Source organism: Nyctereutes procyonoides, unplaced genomic scaffold (genome assembly GCF_905146905.1).
Source record: "Nyctereutes procyonoides isolate TBG_1078 unplaced genomic scaffold, NYPRO_anot_genome, whole genome shotgun sequence".
Taxonomy (NCBI): domain Eukaryota; kingdom Metazoa; phylum Chordata; class Mammalia; order Carnivora; family Canidae; genus Nyctereutes; species Nyctereutes procyonoides.
The window spans coordinates 24,894,095-24,909,325 of NW_026575131.1; the positions used below are offsets into that span (position 1 = coordinate 24,894,095).

Consider the following 15,231-nt stretch of genomic DNA (forward strand, 5'->3'; position numbering starts at 1 on the left):
CTCCATTCTTGTTTTTAAGAGAACAAGCCCCAAGCTCTCTACAAATGGCTTGTACTGAAATTTCATATTTGAATTAAAGGTCATTAAACATGATGGGGGTAAGAGGAGTGAGGATTGTACTCATCCTTGTGGGGCCCTTGGAAGGATGAAATGAGAGATGCATGGAAGAGTATGTAGCACAGGGATTGACACACAAAGCTACCAAATTGCCTCTCCCCACAAAAAATAATAATATTAATAATCATAATATGTGGTTAGGATTCCCTTGCTCAGAACCTCCCATGCCTCCTTATTGTCTAGGAGATAAAGTATTAGCATCTAATCCTAGAATTCAGGCCTACCTCAGTCTGACCACTGCAGCTTTGCTGCCCACATACCAGGAAAGGCTCACCTGTCCCTAAAGCCCCACAGGCTGCCTGCCTGACCTGTACCAAGCCTGGTCCATCCATATCTTTTCCCACACCTCACCCCCACCCCCAACACCACTCCCCTCCTCTACCTAAATTCTCTTGCCTGTGCTCTACCTGGTCAAAATCTAGCAGCTTTCAACACCAAACTAAGCCCCCACTCTTCCGCAGAGTCTTCATTGATCTTTAACTCACTGGTCTCAACTAATGTGTTAAGCTCAAGAGCCAGCCAAGTTCACAGGGTCAAGTGGTTAAAGAGATAGGCAGAGAAGGGGAAGAACCAATGAGCAGTAGCTGTCACTGGATCCTCAGAATCTCCAGGAGGGCTTGTGCAACCCTGGATTGCCAGGCCCCGCCCTCAGAGTGTTTGATACAATAGGTGTGGAGAGAAGGAGGGGTAAACATTTGCATTTATAACAGGGTCCAGGGTGATGCTGATGCTTCTGGTCGGGGGAACCACACTTGGAGAACCCCTAGTGAAGTATTTGAAAATATAGGCCCCTTTAGATGGGCCTAGACTTAACATAGTGATGCACATCGTGCCAAATGCTCTACAAACTCAGGATTCAAATCTAGTCCCTTCCCCCCCCCAATTTAATCTCTGTTTTAATTGCAGGATGTTCTACATCATTCTAAGACATCTCCCCACATATACTAAGAACTCCAGAATTTACTGAGTAGAGAAGTAATTCCTCTTCCACAGGCTACAGCGACTCTATGGGAATGGGTTTACCACTGCCATTGCTTCTCATGAACACACGGGGGCGTTATTGAAGACTGGTCCACACCACCATTGGTGGTGGTTGGTGGTTAATAACTGGGTTGTCCTGACTGGTCCATGCGCCTACTGAGGTGAACTGAACCTTTGTTTTGGACTTTAATGTTACAGCTTTTTCTCGTTAATAGGCTCAAAATCAGCCATTTTCCACCAAAGCATGACCACTGTGCTAACATGGCGGGGCCCAAGGGAGTTCAGATCATCAATCCTGACCACTATGCCAAAACCAGCTCACCTCTCTGACTTTTCAATCCTTTGAGCTGAACTTAATCATTAGTATGATTCTCCTCAAGGTAACTATTTTAGGGGTTCTGTTGTCCTGTCCCACCATTGGTAGGGCCATCCTGAACAGCCTATATCTTCCTTAAAAGAGATTGAAAGCCATTCACACAAAACCGGCCAATTCTCTCCAGGCACAGCTTTACATAACAAAAGAGTGAAGCAGCTTTTGGTAAACCACTCAAAAAAACAAAAAGGTGTTCTTTATGCTATTTTCCAAGACAATGGAAGTCTATTTAGGCGTTTCATTTGCACATTAAGAGGGGCTTTTCAAGGGCCTTTATCCTGACCTGGTTGACCTGCTCCAGAGACTCTGAGCCAGAGCCACTAACTCGTTTCATTTTTGCTTTGTCAACCACGAAACCCACCTTCAGTTTGCACCTCTAACGTCAATCTGCACAGCAGTCCCCGAGTGGGTCATAACAACAATTTGGTGGATTCCAACTCTACTCTTTTTTTTTTTTTCAAATGAAAGTGGAAATTAAAGGAGTATTTTGCACGTATTAAAGAAAGAATTGATACACGGAACTTTTGTTTCCCGTGTATACAAAGACATCAAAATCTTAAGTGAATTTAAGTGGGGAACTAAGTCAAAAGACTTGCAGAAGATCAAATTTGTTATGCAAACATTTCCCCCTCTTGGTGCCCTCTTCATTCTTTCACCTAAAGTATTGGAAGCCTATTATGGGCCCCTCTTCCTCCCTCAGAGATTGATCCTCCAGCTCCCGCAGTGTTGTTTTGCAGTTATCTAAGTACTCCAAGACCCCTCCTCCTAGACCCCGCTGTAGACCTTGAGCTCCTTGAGGGCAAAGATGGGGTTCTTACTCTCTGCTGTACCCCCAGCATTCCCACACAGCGTTGGCACAGTATTTGCTAAATGTCCCAATCTGCCCTCATGAGTTACCTTTGTCATCTTTCAGAAAAGTTATGTCATAGTTGGTAGAAACTCTTCCCCAACCTGGAGTTTGGTAACTTTGATACTTTTTTGATACATTTCTCTCAGTAGAATATAGACCCCTTGAGGTCTACATACCTTAATTCTATGGATCCTGAGTCCTCAAAGAAAACTGAATGTAAAGGCACATGCCCTGTAAATCCTAATTGATGAATGGAAGGTTCTGTTGAGCAGAGAACAGGAGATTAGGCATGTCTGACTTTCTCCTCCCTAATCATATCTCGGCTTTTCCAGATAGGAAGGGTGTTCAACAGGATATATTAAATTAAGCAAGATAACATAAATTAGAAGCCATGAGAATTTCTGGGAATTTTAACTGAAAGATCAGTATATATGCATAAAGATTCAGCTCTACAAGTGTTTACTAACACTTTTTTTTATAAAAAGAGAAAAAAAATTTTTTTAGAAACCGGGCAAAATTCAACAATCCTACATTGCTTGAATAAATTATGGGACATTTACAAGACCAAAGATGTACATAAAATACTGTAGGAAGTGGTTTGCATAGGACTATTCTAAAATACTATATATGGTACTGATTTATTTTGTAAAAGACATGTGTATACCAATGGGGGCAGGCAGAAGGAAGAAAATACTCCAGAACATGAATGTGCTTCTCTCCAGGTGTGACTGAGTGATTTATGCCAATTTTGTGTTTGTCTCCTGCGTTTTCTCCATTTTCTGAAAAGGAATTTATATTACTTTTCTAAAAGGACCGGGTAGAAAATTCTGTTCCTTTGTTTTGTATTTAAGTAGGTAGACCAAGAGAAAGGAAAATATGAGCAGGCTGCTAAGAAGGAAGCTTATTCCAAAAATGAATCCCTAAAAAGCTCAAACAGGCAAGTCACACACTTGGCTCTGAGTTTTCTAGCAACTCACACAAAAGGGGAAGTGGGATCAGCTGCAGAACTCTCATTGTCCAGGGAAAAACTGTACTCTTCTAGATTACGTAGGTATCTGTCAGTGTCTCCTTTGAAGCCCTCTGAGGATGTTGTGCAATGTAATTAATAACATCCTCTACAGATCCTATCCAGAGTTTTCTGGAGTTGGCCTCCAATAGAGCAGTCTCTAAATTAGACTAACGCGGTCCCTGCCCTTACTCCAAGAGTGGCCTCGGGGCAAGGTATTTAATTCCTCACTGAGTACCTCTACTTACTAGTGGTGATTAATTACTTCATATCTAAATAACTGGCAGTTATTAATAGCCACAGTGAGCAAAAATAGTGATTAATCCATCCTCGCCTCTGGCTGGCTTCTCTGAATGGATTCCATCTCTCGAATTGCCAGGAGCACCTTTCCAGGGAAGTGGTCTGCCCAGGTTTACAATGTAGCAGAGCCATCAGGTGACTCAGTGACTCACCTAGTGTCCCACCTTGACCTCATCCCAGGGTACAGAGGCAAGAAGCCAGAAAGACTTGTTAAGTATCTTCTATCTAAAGCCCAACGTACCCAATAAGACCAAACTGGTAGCCTTTTTCTACACAGCCAGAGCTCTTGGAATAGACGTGTGGGGAAAAGGAGAGAAAGGCTGCAGAAGGAGATGTAGACTCCAAGGAAGTTCCCCAGACTGAGATCCCAAGGCCTGCCCCATGGGAGGCATTTGAGCTCAGTCTGATTTTTTACAACACCTGCCTATAAAGGTGCTGAGGTCCACAGGTGAATGTGGGCAGGTGAGAGGGCTTCTGAATTAGGGAGCAGATCACTTCGGTAGCATAGGTTTGAGAGGGCACAAGCAACCAGGGGACGTAAAGCGATCCTTATCCCACCCCCTGAGCATCAGAGAAGGCCTCCTGGCAGAGGTGATACCTGAACTGGGACTTGAAGCATCAGTGTGGCTTTGCAGAACTGAGGAAAAGGTCAAGGACATTCCAAGGAAGCAAAGGTACACTGTCTTCTGGGAAGCTCTCATCATCTTCTATCGCCAAGGCATAAAATTCAGAAGGGGGTGGAGACAAGGCTGGAGAAGCCAGGTCATGGAAGGCTAGCAATGTAGCACCAAAGAAAACAGGCCTGGGTTTGTGTACATGAATGCCAAGACCAGGCAGGTGATATGAATCAGTGCATTGGCCTGAGGACAAGAGAGAATGGTGGATAGTGTAGCAAAGAGGAGTGCTCCTGAGTCACCTAAAGAGGCCAGTCAATACTTCAGCCAAGTATTTACTTGTATTTACTGTGGAAAAATACAAGACATTACAAGACATATAAATACATTGCTAGATGTCCCCACTGATTAAGAAGACAAATCCAGAGCCCTATGTACTCGTCTCCTCATTTGTAAATGTTGGTGACTAATTCAAACTTAAAACACAATGAAAACACAAGAAGGGGGAGGGCCCCAATATTGTATCAATGACCATTGTCCACTTTGGTCTTACAGTAGGAGCCATTAACAGCTCTAAGGTGGGGGGCAAAAGGTAGACATGTACGTTTTCAACCCCACGTGTAGTTATACGAACTGTTGGTTAGAAAGGGCAAGAGAGGAAGCCTGAAACATGTTTAAGTATGTAATTCTAAGAATGAGCTACCATGAAATGCCCAAGAGGCAATTCTTATCACCCCACTGGTTTTCACTATTAATATGCAGTATCAGACCCAATGTTGTGAGGGCAGAGTCAAGAATGGTTAAGTGGGGGCAACTGGGTGGCTCAGTGGTTGAGCGTCTGCCTTCACCTCGGGTCATGATCCTGGGGTCCTGGGATCGAGTCCCACATCACGCTCCCCTTAGGGAGCCTGCTTCGCCCTTGCCTATGTCTCTGCCTCTCTCTCTCTCTCTCTCTCTCTCTCATGAATAAATAAATAATCTTAAAAAAAAAGAATGGGTAGGCAGTGAAAGGACATAGGATTCTGCTTGTTGGTGACCTCCTACTGTGCACTTAATTATGTGAATGGCTGGTCTTAGAGATATGAGGATAAGAGCTGTCTCACTCTTAAAACCTCAGCCTTCACCTACAACAGAATCATATGGAATTAGTGAGAATTTTAATGAATTGACTAATTTAGTAATGATGTGGTGGCCAGAGATGAGCTTCAAGTTCTGCTTGGCCACCTGTTACCCAGACAATTTGGGTTAAGACACTTGGTGTCGGCAGCCCTGGTGGCTCAGCAGTTTAGCGCTGCCTTCAGCCCAGGGTGTGATCCTGGAGACCAGGGATCGAGTCCAACGTCGGGCTCCCTGCATGGAGCCTGCTTCTCCCTCTGCCTGTGTCTCTGCCTCTCTCTGAGTGTGTGTGTGTGTGTGTGTGTGTGTGTGTGTGTGTCTAGTGAATAAATAAATAAAATCTTAAAAAAAAAGACACTTGGTGTTTCAGATCCTTAGCTCTTCACTCTGTAAATCAGGGATTGCTAACACCTACTGTATCTACCTTGCAGGCTCAAAATCAAAATGCAGAAATGTCTGCAGGGAAGAACTTTACAACCTTACAAGTGCTCTGTAAGGTAAACTGGAATGATTACTATTACTTTGCCAAACCTGGCTTTCTTAAAAAAAATTGTATTTATTCATTTGAGAGAGAGAGAGAAAAAAAAGAATGAGCAGATTAAGGGAAAGTGGGAGAGGAAGAAGGAGACTCCTCGCTGAGAGGGGAGCCAGATGCAGGAATCGATCTCAGAAACCTGAGATCATGACCTGAGCTGAAGGCAGACACTTAACCAACTGACCCACCCAGCCGCCCCTAAACCTGGCTTTCTTTAAGAACAATACATTTAGGTACGTGGGGAAAAAACAGAGAAAAAAATGTACAGCATCTGATACCTTTGATGTAGGCCTTCCAAATCTTGACAGGTTCCCACCTTTTTACAAGAGTTGTGAAGCGGAGTCTCAAAGTTTCAACCCTGTGCCGACAAGCATCTGTAAGGCAAAGCACCCTCCCCTACAAACCACTCCATCAGCTGTTGTTCTCAACCTGTGTGCTGTGAACTGTCCATTCTGGTCACACAGAACCACTTTGAGCCAGACCTGGACATGCACAACCTGCACATGTTTTTGCACATGCTGTTCCCTCCTCCTGCAACACTCTTGCTTTCTTAGCTTTTATGCCTACAAGAATGTCAGCTGTTAAGCATTATTATGAGCGGTTTTGAACTTACACATCACTTCAAAGATCTCAGGGACCCCAGAGGTTTCAGACCACTGCTGACTGAGCTGTTCTTTAGCAACTATTGTTTACTTATGCATCTCTCTTTCTCTCTCTCTCTCTCTCTCTCTCTCTCTGTCTCTCTTTCTCCCTTTCTCCCTCAAACATAAATGTCCTCTCAAAATGCTAACAACCACATAGAATAACTGAGCTGAACTTTCTTCTTGGATCCAAAAGCACCTAAGGGGAGCCTGCATAGCTCAGTCAGTTAAGTATCTGCCTTCAGCTCAGGTCATGATCCCAGGGTCCTAGGACTGAGCCCCATATCGGGCTCCCTGCTCAGTGGGAAGTCTGCTTCTCCCTCTCCCTCTTCACCTGGCTCGCGCTCTCTCTCTCTCTCTCTCAAATAAATAAATAAAATTTTAAAAAACAAAAATATAAAACAAAAGCACTTAGGACATCAATCACTCTGAAAAAATTTACTACTAATTTTTAATCAAACAATTAATTTAACAGCAGTTCTCCCCAGTCCCTTTCTTTTTCCTTTTTCATTTTCTTTCCAAAATATTTTAAAGCAAATCTCTGACAATATGCCATGCACTCTTTAACACTTTTGTATGAATCTCTAAAAGGAACATTTTCCTAAAAAATGCAATACAGTTATCACACTTAATAAATTAATGATAATTACCTAATACCATTTACTAGCCAGTTGGCATTCAGATGTCCCCTGTAGTCTCAAAAGTGTCTTTTTACAATCGGTTTATCCAATTATTGCATGAGATTGTTATGTCCCTTCCATCTCATAGTCTGGAACAGATTCCCTATCGCTTTTTTTTTTCACGCTCTTGACTTATTGCAATGATAAAACCAAACAAAAATAAAATATAGTCAGCTGTCTTACCCTTCCAGGATTCACTGATTGCCTTCAAATCCTAGAATAGTTGAACTTGTGCCTCTCTCCCCCTTGGTTGGCTCTGAGACAGTCGATTAGCCTTTTTTGCCAATAATATGTAATTCCTGGGTTGTGTATCTCACACACTGCACTTGCTCAGGAGTTACCGCACATCTGGTTGTCCCAAGAAAGATGGTCCCCCTTTTTTTTTTTTAAGATTTTATTTACTTATTTAGAGAGAAAGAGTGTGAGCTGAGGGAGGGGCTGAGGGGGAAGCAGAGAGAGAATCCCAAGCAGGCTCTAAGCACAGAGTCAACATGGGACTCAATCTTAGGACCCCGAGATCATGACCCTCATGAAAATCAAGAGTCCTACACTCAACCGACTGTGCTATCAGGCACCCCAAGATTGGTACTTTTTAATCATTACATGAATATCTTATTTGCTCTTCACAGCAACTCAGAGAGGTATGTTCCATAATTAGTCCCATTTACAGTTAAGAAAAAAAAAACGGAGGCACCAAGGAGTTCCAGGCTTTGCCCAAGTATACACATGTCTGACCTGGAAGCCGTAGATTGGCCTTAAAAATAGCCAAGTCAATAGTTTGTGTCTGCCACTCTCTAAGGACTCCATGTCGTAGGTGGGAGATCCACCATGCCCTCTCTTCCTTCTTTATCTTCTGCAGCCTTTGTGGGCAACTCTTCCCAAGCTCAAGAGTCTTCTTCCTCCTGACTCAAGGGTTTTATATGAAGGACTGGTGGAGAGGATGCTTCTCTTCATTTAGCTGTAGTAAACAGAGAACAGGTATTTTGCTTCATCAAATAAGATATACAGGTATGTATGTATCCATCTAAATATAAACATATATATATATATATATATATATATATATATATATACAGTCAATCCTCATTATTCTTGAGTTCTGTATTTGTCATTTCACCTGCTCTAAAATTTATTTGTAATCACAAATTCAATACCTTTGTAGCACTTTTGACATCATTCACAAACACACATACAGCAGCGAAAAATTTGAGTCACCGTAGTCCACGTTCCCAGCTGAGGTCAAGGCAAGTGACGCTCTCCCTTCCTGTCTCAGCTCTCATACTCTAAACAGGTGTCCTTTCCACAGTCTATTTAGCACACATTTTTCATATTTCTGTGCTTTTCAATGGTGATTTTGCTGTTTACAATGGCCCCCAAGCATAGCCCTGAAGTGCCGTCTGATATTCCTAAGCATACCACCGTGAGGTGCCTTAGAGAGTGAGTGTGTGTGTTAGATAAGCTTCCCTCTGGGGCACCTGGGTGGCTCAGTCCACTGAGCCTCTGACTCTTGATTTCAGCTCAGGTCATGTTGTCAGGGTCTTGGGATGGGGCCTGGTATTGGGATCTCTGCTCCAAGGGGAGTCTACTTGAGATTCTCTCCCTTCCTCTGCCTCTCCCACTGCTGGCACTCTCTCTCTCTCTCTTTTAAATAAATAAATAAATAAATAAATAAATAAATAAATAAATAAATAAATATTTTTAAAGGGTTTGTTTAAAAAAAATAAGCTTCATTCAGACATGAGTCAGAGTGTTGTTGGCCTCGAGTTTAATTTAATGAATCCACAATACATGATAAATAAGAGATCTTTAAACAGAAATACACATAAAACAAAATTATGTGTTGATTGTTTAACAGAATGTTAGGGCCAAGGCTCACAGGAACATAACCCTGTATTTCCCTTAGGGGCGATGATTTGCTATTCAGTAATTCAGTCTTTGCTGTGGCTTTAGAGAACACAACTTACCCCAAATAGGGCGAACTGGCTCTTTACACATATGCACTCAGCTTAAGGTCGTTCTTTTTTTTTTTTTTTTAGTTTTACCAAATCTGATTAACTGTGTTTTCCAATTAAATATTTTGAAAAGGTTTTGTTTTTTTTTTTTTTAATTGCAGAGAGTGGGGGATGCATAGAGCACATGATGAGGAGTAGGAGTTTAAAAATATATGTATCAGATTTTGTCTTCTCTGCTCCAATCAATTCCGGATAAACTTACCACTGAAGCGTATCTTGATATTGCTGACTCTTCCGAGGCAAGCTGGCCATGGGGAATAGGTTCAAATCTGCTACCAATTTAATGTTACTCAGTGCTGAAGTATTTATAACTTTGTTTTGCTGAATCATTATAAAGTATCTGAGTAAAATAAAATTAATCAATTCCTGAAGTTTTTATGCCTCCAGGGTTTGGGAAGGATTCAATGAACACAACTTTCTTTCATTATAATTAGTTTTCAACCTTCATCAGTGTCTGTAGCCCTTATTGTAAGTAATTTCATATTGATCCTGGAAAGTTGGGTTCCATTTGCAAATTTTCAATATTCTTTCATTCTTATTGCTGAAGGCTAGTGAAAAAGATGAAATGAGAGGAGATAAAATTAAATTTTAAAAAATCTATTTTATGATTCCACACATACAAACACCCCAAACTTTTCAGTTTGTTTGAAAACCACTGGTAAATTCTGTCAAATTGGCTGTCCAAGGTCATTTCAACTTCACACTATCTATTTTTAAACTTTTGGTTGTATGTGGATGGTGAGATTCAGAACTTGCAGCTAGAAAGCAGTGCTTGGGCTTAAAGGGGTTGCAAGCATGGCTTCTCTGGGTTTTAAAGAACTGTTCTTCAGATCATGGTTTTCATCAAAGTCAGTCTCTACGTTTTTGTAAACACGTTTAATAAGAAAAAAGTTTAAATAGCAAAAACAATATGAAAGGTTGTTCTAAATATGGAAACGTTGGGATGAATGTTATGTTTTAAAGGCTCTCACTTACGAAAACACTAATTAAAAAGTCCACACCGTGTATCTTAGGGAAGGGAGACACTTCTTTAACTGCTTTCTAAAAAAAATTTTTTTTCACTGTCCTTCAGCAATAAGAATGAAAGAAGATAGTTTTTCTTTTACTCTTGCACTGGCTTGCTACAACCATACTCTTCATTTTTTAAAGTAATTTGAAAACAAGAAAGGGGAATGGGTCTAGCTCTCTGGATCCAGAGCTTATGTAACCCCTTCTCTTACTGGCTGTGTAATTTGGGCATGTCACTGGGCTTCTGTGGCTCTTCTTCTGTGACATGGAGCCCTGACACCGACCACACACCATCATCCACGTCCAGCCTCACACCTACCCGCACAGGTCTGACCGGAGCACCCAGTACATGACAAGTGCTCAGTACAAGGTGGCTGTTGTCCTTCAAACTTGCACCCTCCAATAATCACATTTATAATGAGGTAGCTTTTCTCACATTAGTACAAAATGTGAGAGTCTACAATGATGAGTATAAAATGGCCAATTATACTTTAACCGGCGTGTATTTTTTTATAAATTTATTTTTTATTGGTGTTTGATTTGCCAACATATAGAATAACAGGTGCTCATCCCATCAAGTGCCCATCTCAGTGCCTGTCACCCAGTCACCCCCACCTCCCACCCACCTCCCCTTCCACCACCCCTAGTTCGTTTCCCAGAGTTAGGAGTCTTTCATGTTCCGTCACTCTCTCTGATATTTCCCACTCATTTTCTCTCCTTTCCCCTTTATTTTTAAATATCCAGAACATGTTACTGAGAAACAAATACAAGAATTTTCCACCTGAACTCCTTGTTTACCAAATATCTGTGGGCAGATATTTGACTTTTTTTTAAAGGGAGGTAGGGCAAGAAGATTTGACTTTTTTTAAAAGGGAGGTAGGGCAAGAAGAAAAGAGAGGAATGCCTCCATAAAAAGGCTGTTCAGTGTAGATTTTCTGAATAAAAAGAAGACTGACTGCCCTGACTCCTGATTGTTTTTCCTGTGGCCACCAAAGCTACACATCATATACCACTGAAACTCCCATTTCTATGACCTGATTCTTCCCAATATGCCCCATGAATGTTTTCTTGGACGCAAGAAGAGAGAAAAATCTCCTCCTCAATTCTCCCCTTGGACTTCCAGTAAGAGTGTTTTTTTAAAACAACAAAAAAGCAACATGGGGAATGATTGCCAAGCACACAGCCACTTCTTCCCTGAAGTAGAAATGATTTTCAGGCAGGGGTGTGCACAGCCTTGGGGATGATCTATGATTGGTCTAAGCCAGTCATGACTAGCCCATTTCTCCTTGCCTGTCGTTTGTCAAGGGCAACGATTCTCAACTCAGTCAATTTTACCTACATGCATATATACACCCATAGGACATTGGCAGTTTCTGTAAACATTTTCGTGTTGTTATACATGGAACTACGTTATTGGCATTTAGTGGGTAAAGGTCAGGGATGCTGATTAGCATCCTTCAATGTCCAGGACAAACCCTCACAAAAAAAGAATGATCAGGCCCAAAATGTTGGTAAGGCTGAGCTTCAGAAACACTGGTCTAGGAATTGATACATGACACAGTTCTGACAACGAACCATGAAAGGAAGGAAGTGAAGGAACTTCTGATAAATAATTTCCGGCATAAAAGGAGGAATTTTTTTTTTTTTTTTTTTTTTTTTTTTTTTTGCCCCCATCTCCTTTTCTTTTTGGAATGCTGGAGTGTGAAGATACGATGCTTGGAACTGCTGCAACTATCTTGGGACCATGAGGGGAGATATCACCAACATGCTGAGGATCTTTGAACCATGGTCTCCAGACTTCTTGTTGTATGAGAAAATTAATTACCTTTACTTTTAATACTGTTAGTATTTTGGGGGCGCCTGGGTGGCTCAGTCAATTAAGTGTCTGTCTTTGGCTCAGGTCATGATCCCAGAGTCCTGGGATCGGGCCTGAGAAGGGCTCCAAATATATATATATTTTATGATAGTCACACAGAGAGAGAGAGAGAGAGGCAGAGACACAGGCAGAGGGAGAAACAGGCTCCATGCACCGGGAGCCCGACGTGGGATTCGATCCTGGGCCTCCAGGATCGTGCCCTGGGCCAAAGGCAGGCGCTAAACCGCTGCACCACCCAGGGATCCCAAATAAAAATATTTTTTAAAAACTATTAGTATTTTTGTTTCTTATAATCAAAAGCATCGTAGTTATTATATCTATGATGGCATATGACTTATCCCTAAAAGGTCCACATTAAGTAACTAGAAAACAGCAAAACTTTTCTAAGATTCAGATATTGCTCAGATAGTTGGGCTCAGCCTAGCTAAGTGTCTTGCTTCTTGCATGAATCCCCTCATAGCAACTGAATTTCATTGCATGCCTCTGACAGATGACATATGACTATACTGAGTGACCCATGGGCATGGAAAATTGTGAAGCCATTCTGTTGTATTTCAAATCGAAGCTTTGCCACCTAGCAGTTGAGTGATCCTCAGTGAGTTTACTTTTCTGCTTCGTCTGTAAAATGGGGATAATAGTCCTCAGAGGTTAAACGAGTTATCACATGAAAAAAATTGCTCAGGATAGTGTCTGGCACATATTAAGTACTATGTTCATATCATTGTTATTATTAATTGAGTCCACTAAACCTTTTTCACAAATGTATCTTACCTGATCATGTGACCATTCTTTAAAGCTGAAATTGACAACCAATAGGGCCTTTTGTGTGGACTACTACTGATAAGGAAATGGATTAGCAATACTCTGTTCAGTCTTATCAAATGCCCCCAACGGGTAAGGGCACAGCCAGGTGGCCTGTGCAAACTCTTCCCAGGATAACTGTACCACGATGTTAACAGACCCATTACAGGTATGTCACTTGCTGGCAAAAGAGTTAATTCCAGAAAACATGTCTCCTTGTCTTCCAGGATTAATGATTCCATCACTCTTTTAGGTGTAGACCCAGATAGCTGGTCTAGCATTATACACAATTCTTAATTCAGTTAAACCAATACCAGGACAGATGCCATTAAATTCTGCACACACTCCTGGAAAGAGTAGCCTTCCTCAGAGCCTTTCTGCCTTCTTCTCTGTCTTTAAAACCCTACTTGTTGTCTGAACATCTGCATAATGGGACTTTGGCATGAGGCATGCTGTAATTTGAATCGAGCTCTGCAGCTAAGTTGCCATGTGACCTCAGACAAGTTACTTTACCTCACTGTATTTCATCGTCCTTAAAATGGGTCTAATGAGACCCCCTTTTAGAGAGTTGCTGTGCAGAAGCTAAAAGTAAAATTCTCTAGCATGGCTTCTAGGGTAAGCTAGGTGTTTGATAAATGCTTGCGACTGGTATAATTCTGTTTGGTTCTCTCTAACCCCTGTTCAATTATTTAATAGCAAAATCGGTATCATAGCATGGCTGAGGGCTTGGTGCAGGTTGATTGCACTGAACTATGCTGGACCCCAGCCACACTTGATGCTCCCTTTTCATAAATACTTGAGTAATACTTTAACCCAAGAAGGCAAGGAAAAAGCAGTAGGGCCCAGGAGGAGTCCGCCAAGAATCCACATGAATTGTGTATTCGAAGTGGCGCTCCTACAGTCCTAGAGAATAAATCTTCAACACTGCAGGTCTGTTCTTTTTTGTAGACTCCAAGCACTACAGCTTGACAACCACTTTAATTGGTTGCCACGTCTCCCTAGGCAAAGTAGTCCTGTGCATGATGAGGTTTCCTGTCTTGTGTAAATGTTGCAGAGCTTGGCACCAATGTATCTATTTTCAGCCTTCCTGGAAAGAAACAGACACTTTCTTCATCTGCCCCCTCTGTGTCCTAGGCCACAAGTTCCATACTTGCCCCAACCCTGAGACAAAAGCATCAGCAAGGAACGTGATCCTAAAAGTATTCCTTTATATCCTGGTGTCCTCCTTCCAGTGATTCTCCGAGTAAGTTGTCCTCGTAGCACTGGGGAACCCACAGGATGACATTGGATGGTACATAGATAATCTTTTTGCACAGGGGCCATACTAATCTTCTCTGAATCATTCCAATTTTAGTATATGTACTGTGGGAGCAACCACGATAATCTTTCTGATACGAAGTTTCTTTTAAATTCAATTTCAATTGTTAAAAGTGAAAAAATACTCAAAGTAATGCAAGTGAATTTTTTTTATGGTGAGTTAATTTTAAGGACAATGTAATTTTGAGAACCTTGCTTTGTAACTAACAACAATGGAGTGTTCAGCACATACCTGCCCTGGTAGAGCTTGCAGAGCTTTGCAGGCATCGTGCCCGCCATTTCTAGTAGTAGACACTGTTTCCACTCTACACATGAGAAAAATGAGACTGAGAGAAGTTCTATAATTTACTCAGTTATTGCATTGGAACTGCCTTAACCTCCATTGCTAGGTTCACTTTAAGTTGTTAGCCGTTGAAATGAGGCTTCAAAGCAATAGAATTAGGGGCTCAGTAGTTCTGGCATTGGCCCAGGAGCCTGTGTATTTACCCCAGCAGATGCCGATGCAGCTTTCTAGAGACCACTTTGTAGATCTTCAAAGTTGAACGATGTCTAAAGTGCCTTCTAACTGGAAAATGTACTGACAAATGTCACGTTCACTGAGCAAAACACGTGCTGGACACTACCTAGGCATGTCCACTGGTAATTTTATCTTCTCTCCCAATAGTGTTATTTTCTCCATTGCAGAGATGAGGAAACCAAAGCTGACTCTTGCACAAAGTCCTGGCTCTTATGTAGCTGCCTCAGGATTCAAATCCACATCTGTTTACCTCCAGAGCACCTCCAGAGCCTGTGCTATTAATTTCTATAATGTAATCTTTTGAAAATATGACTAATAATTCCTGTTCTTCTTATCTCTTCAGGTCATTATGAAAAGATCAAGTATAATAATGTATGTTAAAGTGGTGTATAGTGTGTACAGTGCTGTATTTAATCATTCAATCACGTAATTCCTCTACCTACAACCTTCCAGTGGCTTTTGTCTCACTCAGAGTTAAAGTCAAAGT

General features: G+C 41.6%; 1 pseudogene; it reads right to left on the reverse strand.

The window, feature by feature from the left end:
- Positions 1-14,187: 14,187 nt before the first annotated feature.
- LOC129522657 (U6 spliceosomal RNA) lies at positions 14,188-14,284 on the reverse strand (annotated as a pseudogene).
- Between the last annotated feature and the right edge of the window lie 947 nt (positions 14,285-15,231).